Genomic DNA, 14590 nt, shown 5'->3' on the forward strand with positions numbered 1-14590 from the left:
TAAGGTCAAAAATTAGGTAAGGAAAATAGATGCTTATTCCATGTGTACATGAGTGTATTTTAATACTGAGAACTAAAAGTACCATTAAATATAAAGAGTAGAGTTTACTCTTTACTAATTCTGTAATAAATGTGTGGGTGAAACTATTTTAAACTCAAACATTAGCTGAAATTTGAAGTCACTTTATCTTAAAGCATTTTCATGACACTCAACCATTATTCCATTCCTAGTCCTGAAGGAATATAATCCAAATTTACTAATGTTGTTAAATAGTACTCCAGATTCAGAAACCACCCCCTTATTTTTTTATTATAGCCTTCCATTTTTGCAAGCTTGCACAGTATAGCTTCAATAGAGGACGTATTGCCTTCTAATCCATTACAGCATTCCATTTATAACATTTTATGAACATGTCTGTTTTGTACTAGTGCAAAAATTTTAGTATGTGTAGATCTTTTTAAAGTTCCTTTAAACTTGCTCTTGACTATACTATAAAGAAAATAGTCGCTGCTAGTTCAGTTGAAACTCTCATTTTTCCTATAAATTTGCATGGAAAATTTTTTCATGCTAATTATCAGTTTAATACAACTGTATTCTCAAAAAGTAAATAGTTACAGAGTCTAGTTGCAAATTTTCTGTGAAATAGTATGTTGTTTAGATATTTGATAAAAAGTAGATTTTTACCTATATAAAATTGTTCAGGCTGTTTCTCTAGCTTTGAAATTTCCATAACTAATTCAGAGGAAAACTTTTTCATACTACATATTACAAAAGGATAGTGTCCTAAAAAATTTCCTTCACTGAAAACCCATGGTTGCAACGTATAGACCACTTTTACTGAATATGATTGACAACAAAAAGCTATATATACTTAATGTATACAACATGATGAATTTGAAGATAAGTATATACTCATGAAACTGTCATTATAAGTGTAGTTCAACAGCTATCTAGAAAAAATTATATACAATTTACTTTTAACACTCTGGATGCTTTACGCAGGGCTCATAATCAAACTATTTTATAAAAAATGTCTATGATTTTAAAATAAATTATTGGAGAATTGGTTTAATGGTGATAATCCAATAATAATTATTTGGTCTAATATGTTGTTTGCAACCCTTTCATCCTGGGAGTTCACCCAGGAAAACAAAACAAAACAATAAATCTTAAAAGCAAACTTTCAGGTAATGCTTCTGGCATCACTCAATTCATCCCATGTTCTGGCTAATTGGTTAACTCAGTCTGGTGACCAGAAATTTTATATGGTTATGTTTATCAACATTCTCTAATCTGATTCACTTCTTGTACTTTTATAGAAATGATTTTCCTACTATGAGTTGGTATGATTATTCATCTGTATTTTTCTCTCGTTCTGGGTTTTGTTGTTTTGTTTTAGCTTTTTACTTTTAAGCATACTCAAAAACTGTCTTTTGGTATGATGTTAACAGATGTATGGGGTTTTTGTTTTGATTACATTGTTTACTCTTAAACCAATATAAATACTCCATTCTTTCACTGTTCTTCAGAATGACTTGATATAGCTATGTGTGAGTAAACATGTGGCCCTTTCCATAACATATTTATACCTTTTATTCCTTTTTTTAAATTTTATTCCGTCATGTGGTATATCCAAAACATTACTTTTGCTTTATTACTATCACTGATGGGAATCCTTGTAATATCTCATCACTTAAAATGATTCAGCATTTGAGTTGCTACATCAGGTTAAGAATGTTCATGTTTATTTGTTTCTTTTGTGCTAACTAAATGATTATTTTGGCAGCTGTCAAGATAAACAGATGTATTTTTTTCTTTTCAATTGATGTTAAATTTTTTCTATTAATGCATTTTCTAATATTAAACTGTCTTTATGTATGATTTGTCAAAATGTATAAATGCATTTACTGTCATGTACAACTAATTAGAACAAATAAAATTTAAAAAATTTAAAAAAAACCTCTTTGCATTCTTGGCCATGATGGATTATTAAAAACAAACAACATGAATGAACATAATTATAAAATTAATAAATGAAAACTTTGGATCTTTGGGAAAGTAAAGATTATATTTTCTATATATTAAAAATTCTCTATAATTCTTAGAGATAATTATGTAATAAATTGATAAAGTCACAAAATTCATTTAAGTACTATGTGAATCATGTATTACAGAAAAATAGGGTTATCTTTAGTTCTATGACTAGGTGTTATAAAATTCACTTTTATAAATGTATTAATCATGTTAATATGATATTGAACTAATCTTAAACATTTTTGTAAATGTTTATGTTATCTGTGCTTATGGTATTTCTAAGAATTCTGAGTTCAGATAGAGAGAAGACCATCTACGACAATCAAAAATGCAGAATAAAGCATCCTGTACCTCCCTTTTTGGGAAACACTAGGCTAACATCACAGGCCCTTTATAGATCAAAACAAAAGTAATTGAACTAATGGAGCAATATCTTGTGACAGAGAGGAAAGTACCAATGGTCCTGGACTCACAAAACTCTCTTAATTGAGAGTACTCCTCAAAAGTTAGCATAGAAAAATATTTTCAATTTCTGATTTCTGTACTTTCATATTGAAAAGTAAATTCTGATATTTTCAGATATTTTATAAACAATTTAGAAACTATATTGTTCATGTTGCTAAAGAAGATGATAAGACATATTAAAGTTACATTTTAAAAAATGAAGTTATATCATCCAAAGATTTATAATCCATGAAGTGCTAGAGATCAAGGGGCAAGCCTATCAGCCATTGTAGCAAACTCAATTATTGCATTATGACTATAGTCCTAACATGAAGGAATATATTCTAAAATAGTGTTATTACATAGTCACTTATTGAATATAATCATAACTTCTTAGATTTATTTAGCAGTGACCTTGCACCAGGAACCTCATCATCATCATTATGTGTATATTAACTTGTTTAACGCTTGCATAAACCATTGGATTGACAATATCATTCCCCTTATGGCGACAAGAAGTTAGGCAAAAGTATGTTGAATAGTTTCCCCCAGTTAACCAGTCTGTAAAAGATAGGGCTGTGATTCAAGTAACCGGGCTGCAGATCATGTGGGCTTAATCCTTTGTTGGAACTCTATCTGGCTACTGGTAACCCAAATGTCATGATACAATGAGATTAACATCATGAGATTCTAATAATGAATATTAAATTTTAGAAATCTATGTCATATATTTTGAGATGAAAATAAGGAGAAATATCATTTTCTGCTTAATAAACCTGCTTTGATCCATTCTTTTCTATAGTAAATTTGAGCTTGAATAAAATTCCTACCAGATTGTTTCAAAGAAACTTCAGTCTTTTTTAAATAAAATATTCACCATAAAATAAATGTGAGAGACAGTGAGATTCCCGTCTACAAAAGTAATTTATTGTTGAGCACAAAAAGGTAAGATTTAAATTCAGGACTTCAGAAGAGACTGGGGATTATTTCTCCCTCGGCTTGCCAAAAGCTTTTGGACTGTCACAGAGGATGGACTGAAAGAAATACTGCTTCTCCCTGTCCCCCAACAGTGTCAGGATCAGCATCAATGTTGTCATGATGGAAAAGAACATTAAAATTATTTTTAAAGGAGAACAAGAATGAGGGGGGAGAACAGACAAGTGTTATATAAAGTCTATTTCAGTTTAATAGTAATTTTAATGTGTTTTGTTACAACTGAGATTAACACATTTACAACATAATAACATGTTTACAAGAGAAATATTCAAAACTCAGAGAAGGTTATAAGAAACAAATTTATATGGAGCCCTTAGTACTTTGTCAAAAATCTTCCCACTCAATGTTTCCCGTGGTCTTCACTCTGGTTCTCATTTTACCAAGTTTGTAGAATCTCAGAAAGGAACTCTGAATTCATATCCATCCTGCCTAATCTCAAGTCTGGTGGATCACAGTTATTTTCACCAGGAATCAGTGATTACTTACTGATCTCTGTGGGTCTTTATGTATCTTAGATGAACAGACACTGTTTAAGAGAAGATCAGGATTCTAGCATGTCCTCCTGAAGATTGGTGCAGATCGTCTTTGCAGGACATATCTAAATATGAAAGCACTAGAAGTATCTCTAAGTATCAAACAGAGAAAGTATGCTATCTAAACATGAGCCAACCTTTATTATCTATAGCATATGAACTGAGGTCTCTATGAAATGTTAGGTAAGATCTGGAAGTAATTATAAAATGATGCTATTATAAATTTCCCTTTAGAAAATCAGAAGAAAGATTAACAGGAAAATAATATTTTACATTATTCTCTTATATTATTATATGTCTATTGTACATCAAGGCAGCCAGCAGAAGGAGAGAATGAAGACATGCACAGTAACATCCCTTTAGACACGTGGCAAGAATTTCTGTTTGAGTGTATGGTGTTGAGTCCTAACACTTGAGAAACAGTAAATGGAACTGATGACTCATGACTCACAGAACAATTTTAACTATAGAGGCACTGCTAACTCCAGTTTGATCAGTTGCATAGTCTGAATTACTAACTTTATAAAAAAGAGAACAGTCCATTATTGCCAAATATATACTGTACAAAAATTAATCACTTAATTTAATTAATTAAAATCCATAATAATGTTTAGTGCTATTGTTTGAAATTAGTATTCTGTTAATGGTATGCAGTTAATTTTAAATATTTTAAATCAGTTTGTTTTCTTATGTAAGCCAAATGACACCCTCCTCTCCTAAGTGGAGTTTCTGAATTCTACTTCCCTTGTGTGTCTGTCTAAGCAACTTCTCATGCAGATACAAATAAGACCATTCAGATATTCTTATAATTATTTTTTTTTAAATTAAATGCTAAAAATAAAAGATTAACTTAAAAATTCACAGTAACGTTAAACGTGAATCTAAAACAGCAATAATAGAAAATCAGAACTGGGCTTCAAACGACGTCCTAATAGAAATCATTAGGACCACAGAAGTAACACTCTCCTACCCTCAACTGCCCTCCAAGGCCACACACTTGGAGCTCATAACATGTTGTCTAGTTCAATAACTAATGAACAAGAGCAAGGGCAGTCTTTCTGCAGCATGGCTCCTCATTTTGCTCACCAGAAAGGATATTCTCTTCTGCTAGGAATGGCTATAAAAAGCAAAATGCTTAGCATCTTTGTTAGAGAGCAGAAAGGAAGCACAAAAGAAAATAAGGAAAGGGGCGCAATAGTTAAAAAAGGGCAAACTTGTGAGTTGCAGCAGCAAGAAATTCCTTAAGAAAGAACAGAAAACTGTACGAATGAAAACCCACTGGAGTCCTGCAGTCTGGGATGCAAGACTGGGGAGCGGCCCCAGAAACCTCACTGAGACTGTGGCCTCACTGTGCTGCACTGAGGGACCAGCAAAAATAGCATGAAGGGCTTGCCATGTGGCATGGCACACAGGTCTCTTTAAAGGTACTGAGTGCACATTTCAAACTGCCACCATCATACCTACCTTGTGTCAAAGTACATTGTTTATTAAAATATAAAAATGCTCAATACAACTTACAAATTTTTTTCTCATATGAAGCTATGAATGTTTAATAGCTGAAGGAGTTAATTTCCAATTATAGTTAATCGTTGCTATTAAAAGCATTTTATATTACTGCTTTGTCCCCTGTATTTTCCCAAAGTGTTCATATTTTGCAGTTAAGAAGTTACTCAATAAATATATTTTGAAATAATTTCTTAACTGTATTAACAAAATACATTGTGATCACTAACATAAAGACCTTGATGTTCCTTTTGTTTGAAGGAAATATGACTTTAACAGAGAATATGTGGAAAAGTTGATAGCAATATGTTATTTCCTTGATACTTCTTCCTGTTCAACCTTATGGATATAAATTAAATTATCCTTCCATTTCAAAGAATCCTTGCCAGTTAATGAAATCAGATATCACTTAAGTTTCTTCCTGTAGTCATACATGAGCTCTTTATGCTTGAAAATGTAACCATTTATTAGTTGGATGTCTTTGGTCAAGTCACTTATCCCTCCATTATCTCAATATCTTCATTTGAAAAAAATACATCAATTCTATTTTTTATTTTTTTAATTTATGAGATTTACATAAATCAATATTTAAAAAAACTTAGGCAAGTGATTGCTGTGTAAGCAATGATCTGTAAGTGTTTGCTATGACTAAAACTTGGGTTAATTTCTAAATGATCTTTTCCTGTTTGTCCTTCTTTCAGATAATTATATCAAACTTTAGTTATCTGCCTAGCATTTATAACAACCTGAACAGCATTGAAGATGATTCTTCCATATTTATATTACATCTGGCTAAGACAAAAATCATGGGATGGCTTGACCCCCCCAAATTTGAGGACTTAGAAAGAATAGCATCTGTCTTCTCCATCTGTTAACCAGGACTTCTTAATTACCTGTGAAAACATCTCCAGTGCAAATCACTCACTGTTAACTTAATGAACTGTATTTTTTGTGACATACATTAGATGCACACACCTTGTGCATTCATGAAGATTATCTTCTAGTGGCATTTTCCATAGGGATGGGGAAAGCTAAAAATGACCTATAGCTGACCCACATACTTTACTACTTTGATGAGGATGGTTAAAGCTATTGCGCCTTTTGCTTTCTGTTGAGGTATTTGTTATCTCCTGTTTTTGTTGTAGGCATTCATTTTTCCACAATCAAATCACTGTCACTAATTGTTCCCTCCAGTGATGCCTGTCTGCTGCAGACGTTCTGAAGCAATTGATGTTGATGTTACATTGGTTCAAATTATACTTGAGTTTGCCCTTGAAGCTTTTTGGCTGTCCATCTTGTGCTTGATTGCATTCCTCACCTCCTCACAGAACAGCTGTCTTGGCATTCTTTTTTCATTTTTCATTTGTTTCACTTGCTGAAATATAAGAGCTTGACTTCATTGCCAATATTTTAATAGTGTTCAGAAGTATCATTATTGATTTTGATATTGATGCTTTTTGATAATGGATGGCAATGAATCTTGTCCTCTAGCTGAAAACGATTTTAAAAATGAGTCTAAATTTCTTGCCATTAGAGCTCCTTGGGAGGCCATCATTTCACACGCCTACTGTGCAGTTTGAAGCTGGAGGCTTGTTGTGCTACAATTTTTCAGGTTTCCTATTGTGGAGCTGAATGGTGTGCATTTTTCTTCAGTTTGATACCATGTCCCGCCTGTGAAAACTTAAGAGTTGAGTGGACTCCATTTATAATTTTGCTTAGGAAGATGAAAGTAACTCCTATCTCACAGACCAGCCCTAATACATTTGATTGCTTAAATGTGTAGTTATTAGTTAATAGGAAGTGTATGTTTATGTGAGTGAAATGTGAAACCCAAAACTTTTAAAAAATTTTATTTTATATTTTAAAAATACTTTTCTTCCTAAATCCCTATTTTACTTTACTTCTCATAATCTTGCTTTTATGTGTGATTCTTCCCTCCCAGGAGCATTTTTACCAAGCAGAGGAATACTTTCTCATTAATCTTTGCATTTTCCACAGCAATACTCAGGAAGCTGCACATACTTGTTGAATAACTTACTTGGTGTTTCTTATGTTGTGTACACACACACTCACACACACAGTTAAGATCTATTCACCTGTATGTTTGTTTCTTGTAAAATACATGAAAATAATTTTAAAATTACACTTTCAACCAACAATGAAAAACAGGTTTTCCTAGCTAAAATAATAATATATTAAGGTATATAAGAGAATAATTTTAAGAAAATAAATTAAACCAACAATTATTGCTACACATCAATTTTTTCTACTCATTTAAAGCACATATCCAATAGGATTATTGCTTTGAAACAGTCTTAGATCAATTTGAAAAAGAAAAAAATAATATCAAATATTTTGACTCTCCTTAATTCAAGTCTATCTTCCTAAATGTTCTATGGTTTGACAACTCAAACTTCTCTATTATTCACACTCCCCACGCCCTCTCCCCATGCCATGAGTCACTGCAGCCTGTCTTTTTGCTGCTCTGGATGCCTCAGTGTTTGTTGTATTCAGTGTGGTATTCAGTGAAGCTCATCTGAATAATCAAATGAGATTCTATAGATAATTAGAGACCTGGCTAGCCTCCTTCCCAAGGTTTTTTCTAAAGAGCAAATGGACTAATGTGTGTAAAAATAATGTGTTAGGGAGAAAGTACCCCATATATTTGGGATTCATTATTAAAGCCTATGAGGGACAAGGTGGATGCACTAAGCAATAAGACTATTTTCACCTGATGAGGAAATATGCCTGTAGTTCACTCATTCTGGTCTTAATTTTAGGTGTTCTAACAGTAAGAAGGGTCTTCTTCCTCAGGCAGTTACCAGTTCCATGCATCACAAGTTAAAAGCACATCAAATGTTTTTCTCAGTGAGTCACTAATTGGTAGAACTGGGTTTACTCATTGAGTGTACAATCTGGTGACCTTATCTCAAAATATCTTTCTGTAGACTCCAAAATATATAGTTCACTTTCTCAAACAGAATGAAATTGTACTCAGTATACTATATATATTTAGCTATACTGTATACATATATATATATATATATATATATATGTATAGTTAGCTTTCCTTATATGTTTTCATTTGCCAACAACTCAAAGGGTGAGAGAACTAAAACTATTCAAATGTAGTTGTCTTCTTTTTAATAATCTATCCAGAAGTGAGAAACTGATTTGACATTTGTAAAGAAAGGAATTTAGAGCAATGGATCTCTAGGCAAAATGGAAGAAGCCAGAGAGAAGGAACCACTTTCCATTAAGTGCCCACTTTTCATCCATGGCTATTTGGTGAGTGATTTACATGCTGCAGGGGAGACAACATGTAACACAGGACAACCAAAAGGTAGTAGTGATGCCATCAGGCACCAGAAGCGCAGATGAGAGGATAAAGAGAAATCTTGAAAAGACTAAGGGAAAATTTCCAAATGCCACAGTTTTACCAAGGTTAAGTCCCATTCTGAGTTTCGATAGTGTGGACTTTCCTTACCTATAAAAAATTTCTTCCTAACTTATTTTTAAATATGCAAGGAATACATCATTGAGATAAAAGTCAGCATTTCTTCTGTAAGTATCTTATCCAAATTAAGTTTGCTTCCTAAAATTTCTCATTACAGGATTACTTGTGTGTTGCATAAAAGACTGGTTTTTATATACTTGCATGTTCTTATTTCTTAGGGTTGCTACAAATGTACTACAAACTGAGTAGCTTAAGCAAAACTTTGTTGTCTCACAGTTCTAAATCTAGGGTTCTTGGCAGGACCATGCTTGCTCTGAAGGCAAAGGCACTCCTTAAATTGAATCGCCATCTTATCTTTGTGTCTTTTCACATCATCTTCATTCTGTCTGTCTGAGTCCAAATTTGCCCCTTATTTGTAAGAATAACACTCATATTGGATTAGGACCCATCCTAATGATCTAATTTTAACTTCATTATCTAATAAAGACCCTGTTTCCGAACAGGGCCGCATACTGATGGTCTGGGAGTTAGGACTTCAGTGTTATTTTAAGGCATAAAATTCAACCTATAACACTTACAACATATTTTCCTGTAGAACTAAAGAGTACTGTTTAGTATGTATGTGCATAGCTTTGTGTGTTTAGGTTTGTAACACAATCGTTTTCTATGTTTCTATACTTGCTTTTTGACTAAACAGTATATCATAAAGAGCTTTCCTGTTAGTATACACAACTCCAGCATATTGTTTTCTACCCATTCATAATATTAAAATTATTTGAAATAGCATTGTCAATAAGAAATTTCCCTATGATGGTATCTTAAATTTTTTGATGTTAATCACATGTACAAATCATGACAAAACAAACTTTCTTTTCCTACTTCTTTGGGCACTTTGCAAGTCTTTCTGCAGAGTGAATGAGTAATTGTCTTGGAATAGAATTTTTAGGTCAAAGCATATTTTATATTTGAATGCTTGTCATCTTTCAATAATAGCCTCTAATAATCCAGGACAATGTTACTTCCACCAATAGTGTATATCAGTGTGTTATTTCCTTATGTCTTCAGTGTACTTGAAAGGTGCAAATTAAGAACTTAAATGTTGTCATTCATTTCAGTAAAAAATAAAATTCTGATTTTTAAATTTACTTTGTTTTTTCATTTATTCTGCTGGGTTTGGGCAATTAGAAAGGGATTTTTTTCTTTGGGTAATAAAACTTATTTAAATGTGAAATAATAATCATGTTGGCGTATATATAATAACTGCTTAGTTTGTGCCAGATACTGTTCTAAATATACTAATTGAACACTTAGTACTCACACTTTATCACACATTTAATGAGGCAATTGCTCTTACATAAAATTATTTTAATAAAAGCTTTGACACCAAATTTATATGGTCTTAGGTTTTAGATGTGTGCACAGACAGACAGGTGATAGATGACAAAGAGTAGATGAGAAGGTAAGTAGGTAGATAAACAATTCTTTATGGGCAAGGAATTAAAGAAAATATGGAAATTTTTGAACATCAAAAATAAAAGTCAGTGATCTTTCAGTTTCACTTTCTGTTGTGAATTTCATGTAATTGATGATTTAAGTGTTTGTGTGTCCCCAACATTTATGCATCATCTAATATTCTATAATACTAGTATTCTTATTAATGAGGGGTTTTTAATGATTTTCATAGTATTAGAGCCAAGTCTGAATTTTGAATCAACCTTAGACAGGAAGAATCCATGTTGCAGCCCAGTTAGAAGGAGGCATCCATCCCACTTCAAGCACCCAATACATTTAACCATCCCTCTCATAGGCACTTTCCTTATTCTACTGTATTCTATAATGTTTATGCACATATCTTTGCTTGGTGTTTAGATTATGATGTTCTTATTAACAGGTGCATTGAATTTAAAAATGAATTAATCAAAACCTAATCCTGCATGTAAGATGGTATCCTTGCATGGGCATTACATTACTTATTCTTCAAAACAAACCTGAAGGGTAAATAATGCAGGCTAATTTTATCCATTTTATACATAAAAGGCAGTTGGAGAATGACTTAATCCATGCAAGGTTACACACTAGAAAGTGTGAAATACAGTGAATCAAATGTTAAGTGGTCTGTATCAAAGTCTGCAACACATTTTACTATGGTTGTGCCTGCCCATCATAGTCACAGAAATTATGCCCTTGGTGATACTTATATGTCATGTAATATTTTAAGTAGTAATTGAGTAGTAACTTTTTTGTTTAATGATAGTAAATAAAAGTACACTATCAAAAATAATTAACTATCATTTCCGATACAGATGAAATACTTGAGTATATTTCACCAATATTGTTTTCCTCTATCAAAAGGTCATTTTGGGAAAATTACTCATAATCTTTAGATTAGGTTTTAAAATTGATGGAGTATAGGAATTGGAGCAGACAATTTCTGAGTTTTCTTCAAGCTGGAACACACTGCAATGTAGTTATAATTAGTTCTTGATATTCTTAACAATTCCCAAGTGGGAGTTTTATTGATAGGACAGAAAAGATTCAAGCTATAGCATTTCTTGTTTTACCTCACCCACTTGTTTTCTTTTTCCATAAGAATTTACAATTTATGAACCACTTATATATTTTAATTAATCTTAACTCAACAATGAAAGCAGTAAAGAATACATAAAATATCTAAAATTAAAAATAAAAATACCTTCAGTGTAGCAAGAGAAGTATTTCCCTGGTAATAATCATAGTTGATACCACTCATTTTAAAACCTGTAAATATAATGTCTGCATGTCTTCATTATACCACTCCTAAGAGTTCACTTAAAAGTTCCAGATATGGGGTTTTTTTTTTTTTCAAAAATCACCAAATGCTAATATTTCAGTTGCTAGTACATCAATTTATCATAAATTGTTCTAATATTTGGACATTAAATCATTAACCTTAAGTGAAGTAGTATTATCCATTTGTAACAACTGTAGACACCAGCTCTTTGACCCATTCAAACTCTTCAGTCTGATTTTTTCAGCATGTCTAAATCCCCTGAAAACAGGGTTTCTGAATTTTATAGACCTTTAATGTGTTTAGGGACTTTACTGAGCCTGATTATTAGTAAAGGTACTAAAGACCATCCTGTTTCCTTTGAGCCTTGACTGAACTTCCTCAGACAAGTGTCTTTCGTCACAGTTAAAGCAAAAATAGTGTCCAGCTGGAGAAGTAAAATGAAGAGTCACTGAGTCACTGAGGGTAGAGAAGATGGTAAGGGAACTGGGAACTACTGGAAACTGAGTGTTGTGATATTATTTCCTGATATTTTGTGAAACAATAGCTGCAGCTTCTGTCTGATCTGGGGGTGCAGCTCCCTGACAGAGTGCTTGCCTAGCATGTGGTGAGGCCTTGGGTTAGATACCCAGCACCAGCACTGGAGGGTGCGAGATACCTTTCACAGTCATTCATTCAATAAACAAATATTTGTTCAGTGCATTGCAGTAAAGCAGTGAATTAAAAAAAAAAATCCAGTGAATTAAAAAAAAAAAAAATCCCTGTCATGGTGCTTGCTTGCTAAATCTTATCTCTATGTCTGTTCTATTCTAGTCTAATTCTAGTCTATTCTGGTATGTATTCCATACCTGTCATTTGCAAACTTCCCTAGATCTGCCTGTTCTCTCTATGATCCCATTACTAGCTTTTGTCATTCATTACATCCTATCTTGACAAGGCCCTCCAGGTTAGCTACCTGATTAATCACGTTATTGATTTCATTCTTGGATTCTGACCATCATAACCTTCTGCCTAGAATGACAGTCCTGTGAAGGCAATAGCACTGGAATTAGATTAATCTTTTAAAGCTCAAGCAAAGCAGAGCCAGGGTTCTGTATTTGTTGATCATTTCTATAATAGTCATAGATTAAGGAAAAGTAATGCAACATTCCAAAAAGAGCAATTAAATTTTTTTCTGAAGCCCAGGACCTGGCCCATTGTTTCCACCAGTCAGAAGAATATTTACTTTAGTGTTAATTGATCCTTTTCTTCTTCTTTTATAATAATTGATTGGAACATTATAATCTTTATTGATAAAGCTTAATGATTCAAAATGAGTAAGATGTGCGTTTTTATTATGTGTATAAGTGGACTAAAGGGAATGATATCTTTCTAAAACAGCATGTTAGAGTTCCCAGCTTTCATGAGTTCACACAACGTGCAGATGTCTCATTGTGCCTTTGTAAAATGTAACAAGATAACCTAATGGGGTAAGGTTTCCACTGCTTGCACAAATAAGAGCATGAAGGTGTGAGCAAGCACTACTGGTAAAAGGTCAAAGTACTTATTTTTTGTGTACTCTCTGTCCAGTCTCTATTTGGAAATACATATAATGCAGTGTTCATGGGTTCTTATAAAAAAAAGGGCTAAACATACAAAGTATAAATAATAAACTTAGCAGTCAATGCAAATAATTTAGTTAACATAACTATCTCTGTCTAATCACATTATAATTGCCAGTAAAATGATCAATATAAATATGTATCTTATTTAAGAAAATAAAAGTTTTAACTATACCTGCAGAGAAATAGATATAATGTGTAAATGTGAAGAAATACAAAATGTAGTTTGGTTTGATGTACTAAATTTTTTACAGAATTTTCCTCTTGGGCTGGAGAGACAAGTGGGACTGAGAATAAAGGAAAACTCCAAATTCACCTATAATTTTTTTTCTTATGTTTATTTAAAAACCAAACCACCATCAGTTCTGATAAATGGGTGATATGTTGATAATCTTCTCAACTTTACAAATGCTGAAAAGAAACAAACGTGTATGGTATGTGTGTATATAACTTATTCCACATGTAACAACACTTGAAAAAACAGAAATATCTCATCTTTTTATCACATCTTAGAAATCCCCCATTTCATATTGTACTTGGAGTTGTACAAACCTTTGAAAATAGATTTGGAATCAGGATAAAGTAAACACCAGTTACCACACCTGCTACGGTCTCATTTATCCTGGGACCATCATGGCAGCCTCTCGGCTTCCTCTACAATAGATTTTCATATCTATTTCAGCCAGACTTGTTGCCTGGACTTGGAATATATTGAAAAATGGAAAAGCTTTCCATCTCTCTGAATTGATTGAATCATGTATGTTCTCTGGTTGGAGATTCCAGACTAAGCTGAGTTGTTTCATCACAGGTGATGCTATGAAAAAATGAGAAATAAGTGCTCGCAAAAGAGTCTGTGAAAATAGGATAAAGTAGGAAGGATTAGGTCCATGTAGAAGAATTGTCAAACACTTTAAGAACCACTGCTTTCATCTTTACCCACAGGGACTTCACAAGAAGTTATTTTCTGAGTTTGAGGTATTTATCTAAAGCCTACTATAAAATCCTTCTTCTGAAGTATAGGAACTATGTTTGACAGAAGAGATGCTTAGAAATGATTCCTATTTCTTCCTAAAGGAGACCTAGAAATATGCCTGACGAAAATTTACTATTGGGGGTGGGGTGATAAATTCAGTTCACATGTGAATACTTTTCTCTTATATTTTGACCAATAGTGATCTTAATAAAATCTTTTCTTTCAAAGGTAAACCTACACACTGATTTCAAAGACGGTGATGATGGGGTAGAACCTTCTATT

The 14590-nt window shown here is 32.7% G+C and overlaps 1 protein-coding gene across 8 annotated transcripts in view; it reads left to right on the forward strand.

The window, feature by feature from the left end:
- Positions 1-14590, forward strand: part of Magi2 (membrane associated guanylate kinase, WW and PDZ domain containing 2) — a 1289418-nt gene that overhangs the window by 66499 nt on the left and 1208329 nt on the right. The gene's annotated exons all lie outside the window — the stretch shown is intronic.

Source organism: Sciurus carolinensis, chromosome 8 (genome assembly GCF_902686445.1).
Source record: "Sciurus carolinensis chromosome 8, mSciCar1.2, whole genome shotgun sequence".
In the NCBI taxonomy this organism is placed as follows: domain Eukaryota; kingdom Metazoa; phylum Chordata; class Mammalia; order Rodentia; family Sciuridae; genus Sciurus; species Sciurus carolinensis.